The sequence below is a fragment of the Pristis pectinata genome, chromosome 3 (assembly GCF_009764475.1).
Source record: "Pristis pectinata isolate sPriPec2 chromosome 3, sPriPec2.1.pri, whole genome shotgun sequence".
Taxonomy (NCBI): Eukaryota; Metazoa; Chordata; class Chondrichthyes; order Rhinopristiformes; family Pristidae; genus Pristis; species Pristis pectinata.
This window is the reverse complement of record NC_067407.1, coordinates 36,156,373-36,179,922: the sequence shown is the minus strand read 5'-3', so window position 1 is coordinate 36,179,922 and position 23,550 is coordinate 36,156,373.

Sequence of the window (23,550 nt, the reverse complement as noted above, 5' to 3'; positions counted from 1 at the left end):
AAACAGCTTGGTGCAGAATTTATAACAATGAAGGTCAAAGATGTTAATATTACAAAAGTAATGCTTTTTCATCCTAGGCATCCAGTGTCCAGAACAGCTACTTTCAGATCAAGTAGGTAAATACTAAATACACCATAAAAGTTCATCTAAGAGTTGCAGCAATGTACAGATTGCCAACATTAAATGAAATTCAAAAAACTGCAGATACTGAAAATCTAAAATAAAAGCATAAAATGCTGGAAACATAAGTCCATAAGATATAGGAGCAGAATAAGGCCATTCATCCCATCAAGTCTGCTCCACCATTCGATCATGGCTGATTTATTTTTCCCTCTCAACCCCATTCTCCTGCCTTCTCCCCGTAACCTTTGACACCCTCACTAATCAAGAACCTATCCATCTCCACTTTAAATATACCCAGTGACTTGGCACTCAGCAGGTCAGGCAACATCTGTGGAAAGAGAAAAAAAGTTTCAGGTCAAAGATATTTCGTCAAAACTGGGAAACAAGTTAGTTTTAAGTTGCAGAGTAGCTGGGGGAGGGATGGACAGGACAGATGGAATACCTGTGATATAGTGAGGCCAGGTTGCCATGGGGATACTTTGTTCAATCAATGGATTAATGGGGGCAGTTAGAGGGTGAGGTGGCAAACAAAGGAATGTAAAAAGTTGCAAAATGCCCAGAGGGTCAGGCTATACCAATGGAAAGAGAAAAACTGAGCCAATATCACAGATGGATGACTCCATATAAATTAAACCAAGCTGCTGCATTTCCACTGTCTTCATAGTTACTGCAGTGCTGGCAATAAAGACAAGGGTTCCTGAAACCCATTTTGGAAGAGAGGGCATTATGTAGGCACCTTACATGCCAATAAGGTTGAAGAATTGTGTGGAGCCCCATCCCTCAATCTACGCTCACATTGCATGGGACGAGATGTCTTCAGGTTCTACATTTCTGACTTCTATTGTTGGTGACAATGGTCTCTTATTTGTTGGTGGTGATCCTTGCATACATTATGGATTTGGTCCCAGGATAATGGGCGGAGCATGACTGAGTTGCAGCACTGATGAAGTCCTGTCCCAGTCCTTCTGAGGTAAGAAAAGGAAAAAACTGAGTGCTAATGCCAAGGCTTGCATCTGTAGCATGGCTATTTATGGTGCAGTGCTGCACAGCAGGTGGCTCCTCTGGAATCAAAGTTTGAAACTGTGTCTGCAACAAAAGCATGGAGAGAGATGAAACATGCTGACTAAAAAATTGAAATTAAACTTGTTTATATCATAGGCAGAGCATATCATGAAGATCAACATGATCTGGATAGCATTATTCGCAAGGAAATGTTTAAGTTTCAGTCGCACTAATGCACACAATAATTATTGGGCTTTCCACTCTTCTGTAACTCAGTAATCTTTACTTAATCAATCAAGAGCAAATATTTATCCACAGTGATGTTCATTTCACTGTTTACTAAGGCTGTACACTGTCTTTTCTTAAATTCTCCACCTGTTATTAATATTTTATTTAACACCACTTCTCCCTTCCTCCTGAGGTGACAATTCCAAGGACTCCAGGAGTCCAACTTTATCACTCCTGATGAAAGTTCATTGACTTGAAATGTTTACTCGGCTTCTCCCATCACAGATGTTGCCTGACCTGATGGGTATTTCTGACATTTTCTGATTTGCATTAGACGTTAGAACATGCTGGTATCTGTGCACAAGCACAGGCAATGAGTCTTCTCACCATCACCCCACTGTTAAGATGCTGCACTTTCCGGCAAACATAATAGTTTGTGACCATATGCAGAAACCCTGACTGGATTTTCCCCTCCTCCACTTGGGTTACTGAGGTCATTTGCAGCATAACCATTCAGCATGGCTGCTGAGATCAGTTGAACAGGGTGGCAGCTGATCCAGTGCTAGTCTACAGGATTCAGAGCTACCTAGGGCAGTACATTTACAACTGAACCAGCAAGAACTCCAGCAGTTGGTATCTGATCACATTTTTCCAGGCCTCAGTGAAATCTTAGTAAAGTGTATCTGCAATTTGTACAAAATTATTCAGAAGGACAGATTATTTAATGCATGATACCATACACCGAATTTGCCAATGTCAACTTATCTTTGCCGTCATATTTGACATTTAAGCTTCAGCTCTCAATTTCAAATCATGAACTGTGTTGTATTACCAGGCCTTGAAGATGCAAAACTGAGTTTCCAACATAAATTTAAGAAGAAATGATCATTTTTGTCTGCCCAGTAAGAATGGAGAGGGATAGCAGAAATTGGCAGAGTTGTAACCTTGGTTTTATTTATGAGTTAAATATCATGAGAGGAAGGAAAGAGGTGAAAATACAAAAATACAAGCAGCCACAAATAGACCAAAATGCTGCAAAATGGGCTCAATTTATAAACAGGCCCTTTGTTACATAATATTCAGTGGAGAGACAAATGGTCCTTGGAACAAATATAATAATATCAATTTTCATTTTTGTCAGAAACAAAGCATATTTATATCAGCTTCTGATTAAGGTCACATGAAGTTTACACTCTAAAATACAATGACTGATTTTATATAGATCCTGTAAATTAGTAAAATTCTCCGAGCACTTCACCATGAAGATAGATCTTACAAAGGAAACAACAAGAAAGGCGAGAAAAAGCTTGATGCAAGGGACAAATTTTAAGGATGGCTATAAAGAAAGCTGAGAGAGGAGGAGAAGTACAAGAAGGAACTGCAGAGCTCTTGACTGAAAGTACAATGAACAGACAGGGCAAGGTTGAGTGAATAGAGGTCTGCTGGAATGCCCACATTTTCCCAAGCTGCAATGCCATTGAGTACTCTTCTTGCTGAGAAAACCTCATCCCTAAATCATCCCAAATACAGAGTCATAGAGTCATACAGCACAGAAACAGATTACCATGTCCATGCTGTTCACCAAGTACCTATCTATACTAATATCATTTACCAGTGCTTGATCGTAGCCTTCTGTGCCTTGGAAATTCAAGAGCACATCCATTACGTGTGGTTCAAAGATTTTGAAAAGATCTTGATAATCACTGGCTGGGATTTTGTGTGGAGCCTCTCCTGATGTGTTGCACTGTTGGAGGAAGTGTGGTGGAAACAACAACTGCTCCAAGGCCATCAATGTAACCTTCATCATGTGTTCTACAGAGAAAAAATAAACCTTCATTTCAAAAATGAATTGTCACCACAACAAGCAACTTCGAACCAGCTCCTGGTGCAGACCTGAGGTGCAAATGTTAATTTAAGATTGCAAATGTTAATGCAAAATGTTAATCCGATAGCTAATCTGGGTCCGGAGAGTACTGCTTTCAGGAAGGTCGATAAGAGGGAAAATTTCCAAAGGAAAACATACTTTTTTTAATGCTTCTATCCAGCTCTCATGAAAGAAAATCTGAAAAGATGATAAAAAAGTTGCTGATTAGTTATCATCCATTTTGCACTGCAGTTGAATCTAACATTGCATTGGATCTTGAGTGCTAACCCTCATTGGATAACTGATTAACACGGGTATTCTTCTTGTCTGAGGTGTTTCTTCCACCTATTCCCAGCTTTCCAGCTGAGTTTAATTTGTGTTTACCCCATGTGCCTTTTCCAGCAGGAGTATTAAGGTGACAGTGAGAGTAGGACACGCAAAATTCAACGTTGTATGGATCTTGGGGTGACACAAGAGACTGCAGATGCTGGAACCTGGAGCAAAAACTGCTGGAGAAAATCAGCGGTAGCAAAAAACAATCTTGAACATTGAATTCTCCAATTTCAGGTAACCTGCTCCCCTTCTGTCCCTTTACTCTCTCCTCCTGATCTACCCAGTTCTTCCTACACTCATCCAACCCACCTCCCTCCCCCAAGGTCCCCAGTCACCCTGTTTTTTTCCCCTTTCCCCCAGCTACTCCATTTGCCCATCACCCACACTCACCTCCCACTGAGTCCAACCCCCTGGCCCCCATTCCCATCTGCTCACCCCACCTCCATTATTTGGTTTCATGCTCTACCCTCCTTTCCTATCAGATTCCATGATCTGCAGCCCTTTGTTCCCGCCACCTATCACCTCCCAGCCTCTGCTGCTTTTTCCGCTCGTCCCTCCTCCATCTGGAAATCACCCCATCTCACCTGGATCCACATGTTGCTTGCCAGCTCTTGCTCCATCCTTCCCTCACCTCTCTATACTGGCAACCTCCCCACTACTCTTTCAGTCCAGATGAAGGGTCTCGACCTGAAGCATCGACTGTCCCTCCCCACTGCCTGACTCACTGAGTTCCTCCAGCAGTTCTTTTCTCGCTCTAGTTTTTGGGTGATGCAGGTGCCTTGTCAGATCAAAAATGGCTCAGACTCATAATTTTGTGGGATAAGTGGTGCTGGGTGCATAATGGGGAAGATGATCTCATAGGAAATGTTGCCATTAGCATGTGGATAATGTCATTCATCGGCATACAACACTAAGCTGATGCCAGCTCTGCCAATTTGGAATTCAAGACAAGATCCTCCCTTAATCCTGCACAGCTGGACATGTGATCAGCAGAAGGAAGCAAACCTCAGCAGTGCCAGTTAGAGGGATCACCAAGTTGGTTGTTTATTGGCTTTTGGCTCTTGCTGTATTTCAACGGGTGTTTAAAGCTTAATTGACCTCTTTAAAGTTGTTAAAGTCCAGAGGGAATGGTCTGCCAGGTGCTGAAGGACTTTGAACTGACTTCAATGCTTTTGCACATACCCTGTTGCTCCCAGACATGACTTTATAAAGAGAGGCATAGATCACAAGACAAGGTAGTAATGACGAATGACATTTCAGCCACAAATGGGCTATTGTATCCACTTCAGGCTACCAAACTTTAGGAAGATGTGAAAATGAAGCAACGATTTACTGGAATGATTACAGGTATGAGGAATTTTAATTACCTGGATAGATTGGATAAGCTGGTGTTGTTCTTCTTGAAGCAGAGGAGACTGTGGGAGGATCTGAAAGAGATATTTAATATTATGGGGGTGTCTAGACAGAGTAGGTAGGGAGAAACTGTTCCCATTGATGGAAGCATCAAAAAACAGAGAAGGTAATTGGTCAAAGAACCAGAAGTGTCACAAGATAAAACTTTTATTTAACTGCAGTGCGTGATTAGTATCTGGAATGCACTGCCAGGATGTTTGTGGAGACTGATTCAATTGCATCATACGTAATGAAGATAGATAAGTACTTAAAAGGAAAGAGGGAGGAGGGCAGGGAGAAAGTTTCTGCACAGGTGACCATATGTTTCAGGAATCAATTCTCCTACCTGGATCTCAGTGGGGTATTTTCCAATAGATGCCAATGATTCAGTAAGGTAATCTGCCACCAAATCCAGTCACATTGGTATTGGTATTGGTTTATTATTGTCACTTGTACCGAGATACAGTGAAAAACTTGTCTTGCATACCGATCGTACAGGTCAATTCATTACACAGTGCGGTTACATTGGGTTAGTTCAGAGTCCATTGATGTACTACAGGTGAAAACAATAACAGTACAGAGTAAAGTGTTACAGCTACAGAGAAAGTGCAGTGCAATAAGGTGCAAGGTCACAACAAGGTAGATCATGAGGTCAAAGTCCATCTCATTGTATAAGGGAACCATTCAATAGTCTTATCACAGTGGGGTAGAAGCTGTCCTTAAGTCTGGTGGTACGTGCCCTCAGGCTGCTGTATCTTCTACCTGATGGAAGAGGAGAGAAGAGAGAATGACCTGGGTGGGTGGGATCTTTGATTGTTCCTCCCCTTCAGAAGGACCAGGTTGCCTTTAAGTGATGGAGACAATATTGAAGCAATGTGAGCCTCTCATAACTTTGAGCACCCAGCTAAGGCACGATTAGCACCAGATGCAATAGTGTTTAATTAGTGGCATGAAGTTGGCAAGGTTCTTGCATTAAAGCACAGGAATATCCTATATCATGATCTCCTTGCCCATATTTGGGGGCTACAGAATTTTTTGATTTTTCAATAAGTGTTGAGGAAGTATGCAATTTTAAAGAAACCTTTATAGTTCCATCTGAATTTTGAAGGGCTACCTGTCATACATGGACCTCACCGAGAGGGTAAGCTGAAGGACTGAGGAAGTGTACCTGCTCCGCTGGCCGGTTCTGATCCCCAGGGAGCAATTACTGGTCACATGGAGATGCCTCTTTTACCTTCCTAAGTGCAGCAGAGCCGGACTGGGCTAATTCATTCAAATGTGCATTCACATTCAAACACAAGCCCTACTGTTAGAAATGATGGAAAATCTTGCTGAATTTAAATTTGTTATGTTAAAGAGAAAATTGCTTCCTGCAACAGTCTTTAAGAGTACTTGTTTGTGACAAGAGCTACAGGCTCAGCTATCATTAGGAAAGCCAGCTCTTCTGAAATACTTCTGAGGGTGCTATGGCACTTCCTTCTTCCACCTGTCCCCACAATGCTGCCATGGTCACCCAATATCTCCAAACATAATTTTTTAACGTCCCTGGTTTGCTTGCTGAAGTCAGATTAATCTTTAATTCCTGGAATGTTAACTACCCTAGCAATGATACACTTCATGGTAAAATAACTTGTTGATGCTTGCTACAAAGCCTCACACATGTGGAAATGTAAGTTAGGTGGGTTGTGATAAAATGAAGGACCTGTGGAACTTTATCACGGCATCGTGAAAGAACAAGTACGTTGTGCCTCTTGCATCCCATTCAGAATGTCCCTAAATACTTTACAGCCATTTGAAGTGCAATCAATGTTGTTGTGTATTACAGCCATTTTGGCCACAGATTTCTTTTCAAAAGAGCTAGTTTGTATTTTTTTATTTGTTCATTTTTTGGGTTCTGGGTGTCTCAGAAAGGCCAGTTTTATTCCCTGTCCCTAAATGCCCTTGAAAAGGTGGCATTCATGAACTGATGCTGTCATTCCAGTGAAGGTATCCCTGAGTACCAATGAGTATGGTGTTTCAGGATTTAAATCCAGTAATGATGAAAGAACAGCAACATATTTCCAAATTAGGATGGTCTGGAACTTGGGAGAGGAACCTGAAGGTGGTGGTGTTCCTATGTACCTGCTGTCTTTGTGTTCTTGGTGGTAAAGGTTGCAGTTTGGGAGGTGATATCAGAGTAGCCTGGGCAACTAACTGCAGTGCATTTTACAGATGGTATTCACTGCAGCCATGGTGGTCAGCTGGTGGAGGGAATGAATGATTAGTGTGGTTGATGGGATAGCAATTAAATTTCCTGCTTTGCCCTTGATGGTGTTGAGCTTCTTGAAAATTGTCGCAGATGCACGCCAAAAACCTGATGTTGGTTGAGGGATAAATATTGGTGAGTACACTAGGAATAACTCTTCTGCTCCTTTTCAAAATAATGCTGTGGAATCAATTAGTAGTGAAGATCATGGCTTGGTTTCATCTCTGCATCTCCAAAACTGCAGCACCCCTTCAGAACTGGACTGGAATGTCAGCCTAGAGCTTTCTGTTTAAGTCTCGTAAAGGAGGAGATTGGGGTAGTGATGGTTTCCAGTTCTTTACTGATATGGATGAGCTATGAGTTCTGAGGAATGAGTAAACTGGCTTATCTCTACAACATTAAACTGCTCACTCGGAAATGCTACTGAAAGGTTCAAAAGGTTGCACAAGGGAGATTCATGAAAAACATTACTGTATCAATGCAGGAGTACAGCCAGCCATAAAGAGCCGTGTTAAGCAGTTCTGAGAAATACCAGTAGATAACGCTTGTGCCAGGTGTCAACTGGCTCTACAAGTATGTCAAGGTTTGTTTTTGTTTGATTCTCCTTCACTCCAAGTGACCCTGATATGCATGCTTACAGAGAAAGGAGCCTCAAACTTAATGTGAATTCTGACAGTGTAGCCATTGATGGTTTATTATTTGAATCTGGCATCCGGCCACCTTGATAAGGCCTAACCGATTGCACAGAGGCAAGTTGCCATGGCTTCAATGAAAGAAAATGTTTTGGTGCACACGTTATCATGAGCACTTCAGTCAATATTTCTCAGTCCAGCCACTCAGTGACAGGAATTGCTGCAGTGGTTCTGGAAGACAAGGTTTCACATGGCCCCTGCAGCATAACTCTGCTGTAATGAGATGCTTCTTTCAAAATCAGTTGGAGAAAGCAGAGATTTACCATAATCAAAAACTGACACATGACTTCAGTAACTCAAAGCAGAAGCTGAAAACATTGATTTTAGCAAAAAAGGTTATTTGGCTTTCTATTTATTGTTTTGATTTTGTTATTTTCTTCTTTTCCTGTTCTAAAGATACTGCTTCATGGTGAGGCCGGCTTCTTTCAATACTGTTCTGCAGGTTATTCTTTGTTTGCGACCCTGCACCAAAATTACAATCAAGCCCAATTCTACCTGAGAAGATTTTAATGATACTGATCAAATTTGGAGAAATGTAACCAATTTCCTGTCTTTCTGCCTTGACTTACCCCAGCAGAGAAAGAGGCCATTAATCCCATCTGGTCCCAGAAAAGCAGTCTCAATCTCCCTCTCTTTATTTTCTCTATAGCCCTGCAATTTATTCTCTCTCATATTCCCAGCAACTCCCCTTTTGACTTTTTTTGCCACGAGCCAACAATAAGGGTTGTTTACAGTTGTCAATTAACTTGCCAGCACATCTTTGGAATATGGGAGGAAATTGGATCATCCAGGGAAACCCGCACAGTCACAGGGAGAATGTACAAATTCCACACCTAATGCACCAGAAATCAGAATTGCCAGAGGAACTGCTGATATACTGGGAAGTTACACTTAATTGAGCATTGGGTGTGTAGAGAATCCAGTTCAACTATGATTCTGCTCACAGTTGAAAGGTCTGTTAATGTTTACTGGGCTGACTTTCTCTTGGTGGACAATTGCTTGAGGTGAGGTAACAGAGGCCTGTGATGCTGGTGGAACTGCATTTCAGCACAACTCGCTACTTTCATGTAGGAGGAGAGAGTGCTGGAGAAAGGAGAACTAGCTATTAGAAACTAAAGATGTTTTTGCCAATTACACAATGCAGTCAATTTCTGTAAATTTAATTTGGGGCATAGTATTTTTATGTTTCAATTTCAGTTAAATCATTCTTCAGTTAAATCTACTGTAAAACAGATTGAAAGCAGATGTGGAAGCTTTAGAGAGAGTGCAGAGGAGATTTACCAGGATGCTGCCTGGATTGGAGAACATGTCTTATGAGGATAGGCTGAGTGAGCTAGGGCTTTTCTCTTGGAGCGAAGAAGGATGAGAGGTGGCCTTATAGAGGTGTACAAGATGATAAGAGGCATAGATCGAGTGGTCAGCCAGAGACTTTTCCCAGGTCAGAAATGGCTAACACGAGGGGACATAATTTTAAGGTGATTGAAGGAAAGGACGGGGAGATAGCAGAGGTAAGTTTTTTACACAGAGATTGGTGGGTGTATGGAACACGTTGCCAGGGGTGCTGGTAGAGGCAGATACATTAAGGACATTTAAGAGATTCTTACATAGGCATTTGGATGATAGAAAAATGGAGGGGTATGTGGGAGGGAATGGTTAGATTGACCTTAGAGTAGGTTAAAAGGTCAGCACAACGTCGTGGGCCGAAGGGCCTGTACTGTGCTGTAATGTCCTATGTTCTATGTTCTAAAAGTAGAAAACATTAATCATAATTATTTTTGGTTAAATTTTTGGATTCACTTTTAATGTCCATAAGCACTACGTAAAACATTACCTTTATATATAAAATATATTTAAGATAAGATATCTTTATTAGTCTCACATGTACATCGAAACACACAGTGAAATGCATCTTTTGCATAAAATGTTCAGGGGGCAGCCTGCAAATGTCGCCACATTTCCGGCGCCAACATAGCATGCTCACAACTTCCTATCCCGTACGTCTTTGGAATGTGGGAGGAAACCAGTGCACCCGGAGGAAACCCACGCAGTCACAGGGAGAACGCACAAACTCCTTACAGACAGCGGTCGGAATTGAACTCGGATCGCTGGCGCTGTAATAGCATTATGCTAACCGCTGCACAACCGTGCCTTCCCTGGAATGGGCATGATTTCCTTTTAACCATTTGTATTTCAGAATAGCTTAACTTTGAGGGATTATAATGGCACAATGATGCATATGGAATGTGATATATGTCCCATTTTGGATTCACTCATATTCAAAAGTAGCATGCCTGCTCATACCTTGGGACCACAGACACCTTGACATCAATGTCAATGCATTGTGTAAGTGCTGGGCAGGAGACGGTCAGTTTAAAGAACAAGTGTGTGCACTTTATTCTTGAGCCACAAACTGGAAGAGGAACATCAGCTTCAAAGAGTGCATTTCACTGTCAAGAATAAGCTGGTCTGGCAGTTCAGTGACCACCCCCCCCCCCCCCCCCCCCCCCACCTCCGTAGTGAACATCAGCTGACCCTTTAGCTCGCTCTAACATAGAACCAACACACTATGGTCATCAGTGCATATGCTGCCCATCTAGAGGTACTGTGGACTGTATGACAATGCCAAGAAAATTGCATGGAGCAGCCCAGTCTCATTAGGCTTCACTGAAGCCTTCCACTCTATCAATCAGGAGCAACTGTGGAACATCCTCCTCAAATTCAGCTGTCCACAGAAAATTGTCTCCATGATGACATGCAAGCCATGATACTTACCAATGGGAACACAACAGAACCAATCTCAGTGGTGTCAAACAAGGCTCTTCCTCCCTTTCCTAGCCTATCTCTCTTTTTTTCTAGCCTCCTTTTTTACCCTTTCTCTCTTTAACCTTGACCCATCCCCCAGTGGATCTGCTCTCCCGTCCGCCCCCACACCTGCCTATCACTGTCTCTTACCTGCATCTACCTATCGCCATCTTGTGCTCACCCCACCTCCCCTCTTTTGTCCACCTATCACTGCTCTGCTTTTCTCTCCGATATAATGGGCTTCCCTTTTTCCTATCTTCAGTCCTGAAGAAGGGTTCTGACCTGAAATGTTGACCGCCTGCTTTTCTCCACGGATGCTGCCTGGCCTGTTGAGTTCCTCCAGCATCACAGTGTTTTTCACCTAGATTCCAGCACCTGCAGTCCTTTGTTTCTCAAGGGTATGTGTCATTGCTCCCAACACTTTTCCTGATCTTTCTTCCATTGACGACCAGGAATCATTGACCCATGACCACTGAATATGGAGAAGGAGTATTTCGGCTGGACTGGAACTTCAAGTCCATGCATTGCGAGCAACAGAAGCCCCATGTCAGTGGCAGAAGGAATGGACAACCTCACACATACCCAACCCATCAGGCACCTACTGCCCCATCTGTGGGAGAGTCTGCAGTTCCCACTTTAGCCTCATCTGTCATACCCATAAAACTGGAGTGGAGGCAAGTTATCCTTGATCCAGAGGCAATGTCAGGGAAGAAGAAGAGAAAATTTGCACTGACTGCTGGAAAATTGTGTCTCTGAAGGATAGGGCATTGCATTTTGTAACAGATGAAATGAGTACATTTTAGAAAATATTCACCAAATGTGATTAGCTAGGGAAACAGTTACATTTTAACTATATCTGACAGGTAGGCAGTTAAGATGTTGAAGAGAACTTATCTGTTTCTTTACCACTCTGAACTGACAGACTGGAATTTTAATATAGAGACAGCAAGGACTTTCACTCAAGCAAACAGGGTCCTTGTTAAATGTGAAGATCTAACTTCAATGATCATTTTAACCTTTGTCCGGGTGTAGACGCAGAAGTGCCTTCCCTTGAAGGCTAATCCAGCTGGGAACAGTGTTGAGGGCCAGGGAGCACTAGAGAAGTCAGCGTTTAGTGTCATTTTGGGTTCCCCTGATGCCCGAAAAGAGATGTTGTGCTGTATGAGTTGCAGAACATGAGGATGACCTCTCCTGCCACATGCTACCTACCTCCTCGCCTCAGCTGGGATTACCTTACTCACTTGCCTTACGCCGAACGATGTACCCTGGGCCACAGGCAGTGTCCTGCTGCGCAGATTGAACAATTGAGTAACCTCTCCTGCTGATTTACCAGCTGTTTTAGCTGGTCCACGGTTGTTTCACGTGACCCTGGAAATTCAATGGGGCACATCTCAGTGTGGGACACATCAAATTAAGTCATTCCCTGTGCAATGTTTCTTTTGGAATGTTGTTGGAGAAATTAGACCACACACTGTAGGGAATGGCCGGCATTGGTCTCTCCTGGGAGAATCAAGTCTTCAGAATGCAGAGTTGTCCTGGTAATTACCTTTCGTCCTTTGAGTTCCACTACGGTAATGACTCCATCACCGCTTCCACTCACCTCCCAACCTTCCCATTGGTCCAGGTCCTGATCCTCCTTCCACCTCTGATCTCTTCCCTGACCCTTGGATCCCCTGAAGTACCGGATGGCACCTCTAAACCCCCCAACCCTCCAATGCACTGATTATTGCTCTCCCCTGGATATCTCCCTTTCACTCACTGCCACTTACCCGATGACTGACCTCCCCCAGCACTGACTTGGTCTAAAACCATAGGGTCTCCCTTCCTCTTGTCCATCTTTGAATGAGGTTTATCAAGCAATGTACATCAGTATTTAGGGAAGTTTTAACTTAATTTTTCCATTCACCTGAGTGAATTCTGATGAGATCTTTCAGTAAAAAAAAATCAAAATTCTGCATGTAGCTGCAGCTTCCTGATCATCTGCACATACAAGAGTGAACAAAGCTTTCTCCATAAACACCTTCTGCCGATAAAAAGACACAATGCCCAGGCACCATTGGGCCAAAGGGATACTGTCCAGCACTTACTCTTTTTTATTTTAGTTGCTGTTGATTTATTAAATATTGGGACAGAAAAGTAAATTGTGGAATCAATCTTTCAGTCTGTGCCATGCTAACTGACGTTGACCAGGACACAAATAGCAGCTCCATACAGTGCCCTTGAGCAAGAAGTGGGAAACCCTTTCAGGATTCCCATTCCTATTATGATCCAATCAAGCTTGGTGGCAAATGGTTGTGAGGTGAGGAGAGGTCCATTGCCAAAATGTGTGGCAGGATTCACCTGTGACTGAGTTCTTAGTAAAGATACTGGAAAACTGCTGGAATCTTAGAGTCATCTGCATTCAGCAGCCAGTGCCTTCAGAACAGAATCAGTGACTTTGAAAGCAAACATAAAAGTTAAAGATAAAGAAATAAAGTATGAGGAAAGAAAAGCTCAACAAGATTGGCTGGTATCCACTTGCATATCACAGAGCTCTGTCTGTTTATGGGCTTAGATGCAAACAATTCCTATCTGAACAAAGACTTCAGTTCACAAATAAAGCCAATTTGGATTTGATCCCAGAATAGATCAGGTCCAAGTGGGCAGTATGAGTACAGGATGAACTGAGAGCAATGTTTTAAGTGCTTTTGCTTGGAACTGTCACCAATATATACCAATGATTTACTGGCTTGTAATATAATGATAGCCTGCTCCTATCACTCCTGATGGCTAACAGCATTAACCCATTAAGGACATGTTTGCTAGAAATTGGATTTCACCCCTATTTAGTGCTCTATATGCACTGAATTTGGCACTAATGCCTAATCAGTTCACCTGCAACGTATCACAAAACTGACTAAAAACAGCTATAAAAAATGATTGGAATGTTTTGCACTCAGCATCATATTTTAAAACAGGACCTGCAGGGACCTCAACCAATCTACTACACTTGCTAATGTTTGTCTGCATACTAATACAGGGAGGATGTCAACCCTTAAAGGCACACACCCCATCACAGGCAGACAGCAGCAATACAAATTATGGCTGCTAGGTAGGAGAGGTAGATAGATCCTAGATCAATCAGTGGGATATTGCAGTTCTAATGCTTCAAGTAGTAGCCAAGAAGTGAGGTATTCTGCACCAGGAGACCGGAAGGCTGCCATACAAGCCCCATAGCAGAACATGGCTGACAAGCTGTCAGCTTGCAATGAAAGCCCTTTAAATATGGAGTAATGCCAAAAGAAGTTCCACGTCTTACAAGAATATGAAAATGAGCAGCACATCCACCTAAATACTGCTCTTGCTTGCTCTCTCTCTCTCTCTCAGACACACACACACACACACACACACAATTAATGTTCCCACTTCTCCAACATCCATACATAACTCAAGCTTCCAAAGGCACACGAATGTAAAGTATCCTCAATGTCCTTCATCTCCTCCACTTCGGCAAAAGTCATGAAGAATAGGAGTGAGGTGGCCATTGATTACAATGGAGGAGGTTATACTTTGAGTGATGGACAGAGAAGGCCAGAGGCCTACATAACAGTCAGTCTACTGGTGCTATCTGTAATCTGCAAAGTAACATTCAATGCTGATTATAATTTCCCCTTTGATTTGATGAACAATACACATCATCACTACCTTGTGCGCTGCTGCTACAACACCACAGTATCTCTGCTGTAGATTACAAGACATGTCATTCCCCATCACACAAGGTGAGGAGGAGATGACGAAGTATGAGCCAAAGTGAACATTGGAGGAAGGGGAGGAGCAGGAGGGTAGCGTGCAGGGAGGGGTCTAATCAGTGGAGAACTAGAGGGAGGGAAGGAACAAGAGGGAGGGAAGAAGTTGAGCACGGCACATCATTGCTTCTGACATTCAACAGCGTCCTCAGACTGTGACCAGTGAGGGATGAGCAGATTTTGTTAGAGGGATATATGCCATAGGGAGATACATCAGGTGTTAATGGGCTACAATAGGTACTAGGTGAAAGAAATTTTGTTCAAAATGAAAGAAAGCAGCCTCCCAGCATTCAGACTGCAGTCAGACAGGGGACATTGCGATGTAACACTGGAACATGTTAACTCACATACAAAGTTGTGAAACACCAAGGGCAGGCACAGTAGTGTGGGGCAAGCACAGTAGTGTAGCGGTTAGTGTAACGCTATTACAGCTCCAGTGACCCGGGTTCAATTCCAGCCACTGTCTGTAAGGGGTTTGTTCATTCTCCCCGTGTCTGCGTGGGTTTCCTCTGGGTGCTCCAGTTTCCTCCCACATTCCAAAGACGTATGGGTTAGGAAGTTGTGGGCATACTATGTTGGCGCCGGAAGTGTGGTGACACTTGTGGGCTGCCCTCAGAACACTCTATGCAAAAGGTGCATTTCACTGTGTGTTTCGATGTATATGTGACTAATAAAGATACCTCATCTCATCTCATCTCATCTCATCTCATGCATTGGGATTTTCTGGCACTGTTGGCTTCCCACAAGTGCAGGCAGCTACTGACAGTACCTGTGTGCCCAGGGGAGCTCCCATTAATAACCCAAACCTTTTCATCAATGGTAATACAAACGGAAAATGCTGGAAACACTCAACAGGTCAGGCAGCATCTGCAGAAAGAGAATCAGAGATAATGTTTCAGGTCAGGGACCTTTTGTTGGAACTATGTTAGTTCTGGTGTAGGGTCTTAGACTTGAAGAGTTAACCCTGTTTCTCTAGCCACAGATGGTGCCTGACCTGCAGCATTAATGGCATTTTCTGTTTTTATTTCACATTTCCAGCATCTGATTTTCTTTTCATCATTTGCTCAATGGGCAGCTAGTTGTGGAAAATGAGAAGAATTTTCTGGGAAATACAGATCCTTCATCCTGAGGTTCCATTGTCTGCATCAGGCTAGGGCACCCTTCACACATACAGGCTGAGCAGATGTGGGGACTTTGTCACCATATGTTGCACGCTGCACTATCTAGAAAAGTGAAGACAACAGCTCATGCGGAGGAAGGGCAGCACGGAGCCCCAAGATCCAAGGGATACGAGGCAGAGCCTGAAGAGCAGCAGGAACTTAAGGAAAGGAGGAGAAAGAAGGCTACCAGGGAGATGTCCATGCCCAGCATCCACAACCTCATCTCCCATCTGAGGTGGGCAGCACCATCAGCACAGGCTATGAGACTCCCAGGTAGAACAATACTTTTAACTCATAGAGTCACAGAATCATACAGCACAGAAACAGGCCCTTCAGCTCACCATGCCATAATGATCTTCAAGTACCTGTCTATGTTGATCCCATTTATCAGCACTTGGTCCATTTCCTTCTATACATCAATGATTCAAGAGCTCATCAAGATACTTCTTAAAAATTGTGGGAGTACCTGTCTTCACCACTTACTCAGGCACTGTGTTCTAGATTCCTCTAAATATTCTTTACTACCTTGCGCTGCCATGTTCAGGGATCCTTGACTTGTTTACTGAGTCCCTCTGTTCCACAGTAGTCCCTAGGACTCTACCATTTGTCGCGTACGTCCTACCCTATTTGTCCTCCCAAAGTGCATCACCTCACACTTATCAGGATTAAATTCTATCTGCCATCACTATGCTCATCTTAGCTAATGATCAATATCATTCCGTAGTCCATGAATAAACAACATACCGATTTTCATGTCACCTGCAAGGTTACTAATCATACCTCCTGCATTAATATCCAAACAGTAAGGTCCCAACATTGATCACTGTGTTGCACTACCAGTCACAAGCTTCCTATCAGAAATGGAACCCTCCTCTTTATTTGTCTACCTGCACTGAACTTCCTCTGTAACTGTAACACTATATTCTATATTCTGTTTTTCCTTTTTGTATTACCTCAATGGACTTATGCGTGGAATGATCTGTCTGGATGGCATGCAAACAAAGCTTTTCATTGTATCTTGGTACATACAACAATAATAAACCAAATACCAATAACCATTATTAACCTCTGCCTCCTATTACATAGTAAATTTTGGATCCAATTTGCCAATTTATACTGGATCCTGTGGGGTCTTACCTTTTGGACCAGTCTTCCATGTGGGCCTTATCAAAAGCCTTAATGAAATCCATGCAGATTACATCATCTGCTTTGCCTTTATCTATATATTTGTTTTTATTTGAAAAACTCAATCAAATTTGTCAGACTGGATCTCTTGTAACAAAACTGTGCTGACTATAATCTTCTCCACCTCTTTCTTAAAGATATCATGTTCTAGAATTTCACCATTTCTCTCCCTGAATTCTCCAATTTCAATATCCTTCTTAGTAAATAAAGATGAGAAATGTGATCTCAGCCTGACCGCCTTGAAGAAAAGTTTAAAAGTGGTCTAATTACTTTACACAAAATAAGAGGTGGGTTTGACGTTAATTTTTCATGCACTGCCCAGATTCAGATGGATATTCCTGGTACCCAAGGGTTAATCTTTATCTTTGGCAGAGATGGAAAGCAGTCAGATCGGACTGACTATCAGTTACAAATCCTGGCTGTTACCCACCCAGCCCATTGCACAAATCCAGTCACACACTCCGCCCATTACTTGACCCACTATTCTTCTACTAAGCATACAACATTGCACGTCTGGTTTGTTACTCATTGATTACTAGGAACCCCACCCATTAGATGACCTGCCTATTTCACATTCCTCATTTTACACCCCTATTACGCAATGCCTTTGACACATCCTTGTCGCTCTGTTCTGTTCTGGCCCATCAAACCTCTGTTCTGGCCCATTACATACAGATCATACTTCACCCCATCCATTTTACATCAGCCTTGCTCACCTTGGCCTATTAAACATCCCATTCCTCACTCCATCCATTACACCACTGTTACATACTCCTCTTTCACCCCGCCTGTTACTTATCCCACTAACATAATCTCCACACATATTCCATCACTCCATTGCACACACACCTTCTTTACTTACTTATTATGATACAGGGCATGCAAACTGGCTCCCAGCGGAGAAACACCAGTCACTTCTATTTATAACCCTCTACCTCTGGAACTTACTCTCCCATAAAATCCCTTTGATCCTTTTGCCACTTACCTACATGGTAATTTACAGCAGCAAATTCATCCACCAGCACATCTTTAGGATGTGTGAGGAAGTGGGAGCACCTGATGGAAACCCATTAAGGTCACAGGGAGAAGAGGCAATTCCAAAAAGACAGTGACTGAGTTCAGTACTGACATTGGGTCCCTGGAGCTGTGAGACAGCAGTGCTAATTGCTGCACTACTGTGGCATGCATTACGCACATCTGCCCCTCAGCTACATGCCATCACACAACCAACCCCCCAACTCTTCACAGCTCCACCCACCCAGTACGCACACCCAAGCCCATTGTGCATCCCCACCCTATGTTCCTTTCCACTACATTCATAATGGAAAGGAAAGTTGTGACATGTATAATGAGCAGCCAATTTATTACTCAGTTTTCTGCCACTGTCTCCATCATTCACCGGTCCCAGATGTTCAACGGTAATAATGGCCAGTGACAGCTCTGCTGCGGAATGCAACCGAGTGTCATCCGGAGTAATGGTGAGGCAATGGAAGTCCACCCAGCTGGTGAAGGGAAATCAAAGGGAGCTCTTCTGCAGGTCAGAGTGAGAGGTTTCTGTGTGGGAAACATAACCAGGGTCTTTCAATTACCAAGTGTACTTCTGAAAGCATTTAAGAAGGTATTTTAATAAATTAAAATTTACAACTAGAGTACACTAAAACAGCTCATGTTTCAGAGACATCCTGAACAGTGTGGAATTTCATGCCAGCCATCAAGGCAGCTCCAAAGTGGACATCTCAGTGACAAGCTGGGGTGAAAGGTGAACCCGCCTCCGATCTGGGCAGGAGGAACGCAGAGTGATTATTCTGCACCTCCTGCTCATTCTGGTGTGAGGTCTGTGGCAAACCCAGCATCAAGCTTCGTTTGCATAACCAGTCAACTGTAACCACCAAGTGAGAAGTGGGAAGCAGGTCGCTGGCACCGGCTATCTGTCTGGCAATGGGTCACCAAGTGGAGTGTTGGTGTGGAAGACGGGTGTAAGTTCAAGTCAACAGTTACCCACAATCATTTCATGGAGCCAGAAGAAATACTCCCTTCTTCCAACATGGACAGATTTATTAACAGTTCTTTGAAGATGGAATTAGCATGGCAGATAGAGAAGAACCAGTGGATATGTAATTGAATTTCCAAAAGGCATTCAGTTTGGTACCACTTGAGGATTTGTGGTACTGGGTGTATATTTTAGGATGGGTGATGGGTGCAGGATTGGTTAACTGGTAAAAAACAAAGGTGTTTGATAAATGGGTCATTTTCAGGAAGGCAGGCTGTAACTATTGGATTGCCACAGGGATCAGAGCAGGGGCATCAACAGTCATGTTAATGAAGGGACTGGGTATAAAGCATCTGAGTTTAACAATATGAAGAATGGTGGGAGAGCAGGTTGTGAAGAGGACACAAATAATCTGCAGGGGTTTTCCGATAGGTTAACTGAATAAGCAAAATGATTGCAGATGGAATATAAAGAGGGAAAATTCTACATTGGTAGGAAGAATAGAAATAAAGAACATTTTATTAAATAATGTGAGACAATTAAATGTTGGCGTTCAGAAAGATCTGGGTGTTCTTGTTAAAAAAAAATTAAAGTTAGTACGCAGGCATGGCAAGTCATTGGGAATGTTGGCCTTTATTACAGTGAGGAATCCATTGGCAGAGGGACGTCTAATATTCCAAAAAGAATGGGTGCGAACTATTAACACAAACATTATCATTTTTAGTTACTTTGTGTGTTTTTTGGAATTTTTTAATTATCAGTTTTTCAATCATATTTTAGTTCTTTTAACTTTTCTTAATTTTTAATGCTTTTCAATTTTTAAATATTTGATTAATTTTAATTGTTTTGGGATGATTTTATCAACAGTCTTTTGACAGCTTTGATAGCTGGTTAAGCCAGTGGGCATGAATTAACTAGCTGTCAAAGTTTCCCAACTGTTTATGTGTGAGACTTGTTCTGCCTCTCACCACATGACAGAATTTGCAAGCAGACAACCTGCCCCTCTCAGGAACATGTCTCTGAAGGTGGATTTTCACTGTCCAGGAAATCCTTAACAAGATAAGCAGAGAAGTTAAGCATGAATTTAGTCCGGGAAGCACAGATGGCTTCCTGCTGACTACAAAATCTGGGCCACAGAGTTTTTTGTAAGTCAGAATTGTCCTTGCACATTTAGGTTTTTAAATTTTAGCCATTTGTTAATGTGAGGTGACAGCATTTCATGATGTGAAATAGGGAGAGAAAGACTTAGCCTTGGGATACTTTAACTATGTTAAAGATGCCAGGAAATAATACTGATTGGAAATGAGAGATAGAGAGGAAAGCGAGAAAGAGAAATAAAAAACTTTAAAAAATTTCCAATGTCAATTTCTCCCTGAAGAACCAAATCTCTACATTTTTAATGGCTCCTTTTCAGCACCAGAGAGCTGAATGTCACTATTAACACTCATCACATTGGCAAAAGGGTAACTTTCAGTTGTAATGACAAGACTTAATGTATGGTGGCAAGTTTTGTTTGTTTGTATCTACTGTACATTGTATTTCAGTGGTGAGGTAGATGACAAGATGCTACTTCCATGAAGCTATCAACAGAGAGGAAAAACCTTGCACAGCTACTTTTGGATATTGACATTTAAACATGCATTTGATCCTCTCCTCATGTTACTGAACCGTATACCCATTACAATAATCATGAACTCCATTAGTCTCACAGTTATTTTGGTAGCAATGTCTGGCTCCAGTGAATGTAAAATCCTCTTGTTTCTGGAAGATTTAAACCATTGATTTATTATAATTAATCAAACAAATACCGAAACTCATTTACTGAATTGTTAAGGTATTTTTGACCTCATTTTATTGATTATTTTGGTTATATCAGTGAAGCTCAGATCGTTTGACACTATTAAGAGCACAGAGCCAAAGGACATTTCCACAGAATGAAGTCACAGGATATATAGCTATTGTTATTACCTGTAATATCAATTTAGGATCGAGCCACCTATGGAGAATCTTCGGTGAGTTGTTAAAAGAGCCAAGACCCTTCCAGAATTAAAATCTGAATTCAAAACTTTGGTATATGCATGTATCCTCCATATAATATCAGAAATATAATGAGTCATTACTAAAGTGCTAAAACACACGTACCTTGTTTAATTCACTCTGTCCCACTTCACTGTCATTATGGGCATAGATCAGGCAGACAGTTACATTCACTATTACAGCTTTTCCCTTTTGGATTGATTTGCATATTCAAATTACATATGGATTTAATATCTTCGTAGGTTTTCTCTTTGATTTTCTCAAAGGAATTTGCATTGTTGGCATTGTATCTGCTTCTTGAACTCTCTGGCTATGTTCTGTCCCTATAGCAGGAGGGGATGTTATAGTGGTATTCAGGCAGGGGAGAGTATCCCAGGAAGTCTACAGCTTTGACTCCAAAGCTGATGTAGGCTCATTACAATTGGTAAAACCTGGGCAGGGGAAGGTCCTCATGATTAGCAACTACTGTTGTCCCTCAGTTGATGAATCAGTGCTCCTCCATGCCAAACAACATTTAGAAGAAGTCCTGCAAACAGCAAGGTTATAAAAATTACTGAGGGAAAGGATTTCAATGTCTGTCATCAAGTGTGGATTGGTATCACTGACTGAGCTGGCCAAGTGCTAAAGGACATGGCTACCAGATTGAATTGTAAGAACATACAAATTATGAGTGAGGAGCAGGATTAGGTCACTCAGCACCACAAACCTATTGTGTTGTTTAAAATAACTCTCTCCATGGTTTGAATCATAATTCCATTTTGCTTCCCTTTCACTCTCTCCTCAAAATTTGACTGAATGAAGCTCAATTGTGTTCTGAGTCTTCAAAGCATTAGTAAGTCAGCAGGAGTACAATCTGTTGTGGAATATGCCAGCAAAAATATCTGACAATAGATATGGCTTCTTTCTCATTGATCTCAATACTTTGTAGACTTGCTCTCTGTGCCCTTTCACTATGAAAACGCTGTCTGTGAAGAATTCATATTTCTGGAGTTCCTTTGGCCAACTGTCTTTCTTCAGATTGCGTGGGGTTTGCATCATTTTATTCCGATAGTTAAACATTTTGCCATTTTGAACTGACATGAAATTGATTGAAATTGGCTTCCATTACATCTGGAATAGCAATTCGTGCCAGTCCCTCCATTCATTTCAGATTTTGCTTTGGAATTACCTCCTCTTGCACTCCATTCTCTGATCAGCAGCCATAATTTAACTGGTTGAACTTCTTTACCATTCTGGATACCATTTCCATAGACATCTTAAATGTAAGATTCCATGTATTTAATAATTTCATTTGAATATGTTTGTTGATTACTTTATAATCAAATTTGTCAATTTGTCATGTAGCATCTGTTCAAAGAAAGTGCCAAAACTGTAGTGCCAAGACATGTCTTTCAATGAAACAATGTACTCGAGGACAGTCTCGCCTGACTCACAATTCTTAATTCCTAATTTGTAGCTCACCATAATTTCTGAGGGTTTTGGATTATAGTAATTCTGTAACTTTTGGACAAGTTCACTAACCAAAACATTGTTTCCTTTTATTTACTAATATAATAGAATATGAACATAGAGCATAGAACAGTACAGCACAGAACAGGCCCTTCGGCCCACAATGTTGTGCTGACATAGCTATTCCCTCCTCCCTACAGAATGCCCATATCCCTCTATTTTCCTTTCATAATGTACATTTATGAAGAGAATATTTAACAGTTGATAGTATCGTTTTCTTGTGCTCCGTTGTTTGTGCAGGCTCATTTTCACCACAACCTTCCAGTGTGTTATTTGCTCTACAAAACATTTCCATGGATTCTAAACAAAAAGTAAAATATTCATGCACTCAGCTGTATATGCCAGGGCTTCCTGTATGACCAGCTTGAGCCATTTTGCCTTCCTTGTCTTTTGGTGCTGTTCCTGCCAAGACTTATGATGTCACACCAGAATGTGCATGGTTTCCTGTCATTTCAGTGCTAATTTATTTCAAGGCTGCACCCTTCAACACATTAAAATAACCACTATACCTTTCTCAACATCATTCACATATTGTTGGATCCATTAGAATCTTTCATATCCCGATGTACACACACACACACACACACACACACACACTCATGCGCGCACACACGCACATCGCTGAAATCACTCCATGGGCTACACTGTAACCACATTACTTTTCTCTTCTCCAATGAACTTTGCTGGTCCTCATCCGAAGTACTTGCTTAGGAGCCTTTCAAGCTGTGCTGTTCCCCATTCTCCTGCCCACACTTGTTCAAGGGTCAATACCTGTTCAAGGTTAGCAGTCACTTTGCTCAGCAGTGCTGTTTGTCCCTCAAACTGCTGTTGTGGTCACGAATGTTATCTTCTTACTTGTCTCAAAGTCCAGATTTTGGTCTCTCTACATGCAAGGCCTTTCTCTTTTTCTTCACAGAAGGCCTGTCCTTTACACCCTCACAACCAATTTGTAATGTATGTGTGTGCTCTAATTCTCATTGCATGCAATGCCTGCACTGTAATGAATTACTCAGAGACAAGGAAAACTGCTAATACACATTCACCTCGTTTATTCCATCTCCTCATTTACACTGAGCATGTGCATATATGCCATACACACGTCACACATTTACAAACTTTACAAAAGGTCAACAACTAAAGGAGATCCGGGTCTTAACCTCAAATCCTTTTCAGTTTATTTGACTCTGAAGCTATTGCTACACA